We start from the raw sequence: 1363 nt of genomic DNA on the forward strand, positions 1-1363 counted from the left end.
TAAGAAGTGGATTATCCTTCACCTGAAATGTTTGTCTTTTCTTCCTGAAATGCGAGGCACATGTTGGATCACAATAATTAGGAAGCACAGTTTCCACAAACCCCTTCACTGGATTGGGATGTTCTCTTTTATTCTGGACGGCAAGGGCAGTGACTGTAACATCGAGTGTATTTTGCCGTATTAAACACGTATTTATACTGATTTCATCAGACTCCGAAAATTCTTCAAAAAGAGCACAAAGCATGGCCTTCTCAGCTGCCGTAGCTGCACTCTTGCGTCATCAGAACAGAGTGTTGAACGCACCACCGTTTCTGTTTAAAACACGTTTTGCACCGTTTTGTCGGAGCTGAACGCAGCCCAGTATAATATGCTGATTTGATGTGTGACACTGAAGACTGGAGTAATGATGCTGAAAATTCAGCTTTACATCACAGGAATAAATGACATTTTACTAAACATTCACATAGAAAACAGTTGTTTTAAACTGTAATAATATTTCAGATATTACTGTTTTTTTACCGTTTTAAATGCAGCCTTGGTGAGCATAATGTTTAAAAAAAACAAATCTTAGCCCCAACATTTTGAATGCTACTGAATGGCATTATATCACTCCAAAGACATTTAGAATGTTACAAAAGATTTCTATTTCAAATAAATCTTCTAAGAAAATTCTATTGAACGTTCTGTTCTTCAAAGAGTCCTGAAATAGATGTATCACAGTTTCCACAAGAATATTTAGCAGCACAACTCTTTTGAGCATTGACATTAATTAGAACTATTTCTGAGCATATATTAGAAAATAATTTCTGAAATGATAAGAGTATGATTTCTGAAGATCATGTGACACTGAAGACTGGAGTAATGATGCTGAAAAAAGTCAGATTTGATAACGGCAAAATAAATTACATTTCAAAATATATAAAAATAGAAAACAATTCTTTTAAATTGTAATAATATTTCACAATATTAGTTTTACTGTATTTCTGGTCAAATAAATGCAGCCTTGGTGAACATAAAAGATTTCTTTCAAAAATGTAAAATGTTACAGACCCCAAAGTTAATATAAATGAACCTTAACATAAATTCTGAAGATGCAAGTATGTTTTTATATCTGAATTCATATATATCGTGTATGTATGAATATATATATATATATAAATACACACACACACATATATATATATATTGTGTGTTTGTTTGTGTGTGTGTGCGTGTTTCTGTGTCTGTTTGTTTGTGTGCTTGTGTGTGTTTGTTTGTTTGTGTGTGCGTGTGTGTGTTTGTTTGTGTGCGTGTTTTTGTGTGTGCGTGTGTGTGCGTGTTTGTTTGTGTTTGTGTGTTTGTTTGTGTGCGTGTGTGTGTGTGT

This window comes from Sinocyclocheilus grahami, unplaced genomic scaffold (assembly GCF_001515645.1).
Source record: "Sinocyclocheilus grahami isolate Dianchi unplaced genomic scaffold, SAMN03320097.WGS_v1.1 scaffold387.1, whole genome shotgun sequence".
Taxonomy (NCBI): Eukaryota; Metazoa; Chordata; class Actinopteri; order Cypriniformes; family Cyprinidae; genus Sinocyclocheilus; species Sinocyclocheilus grahami.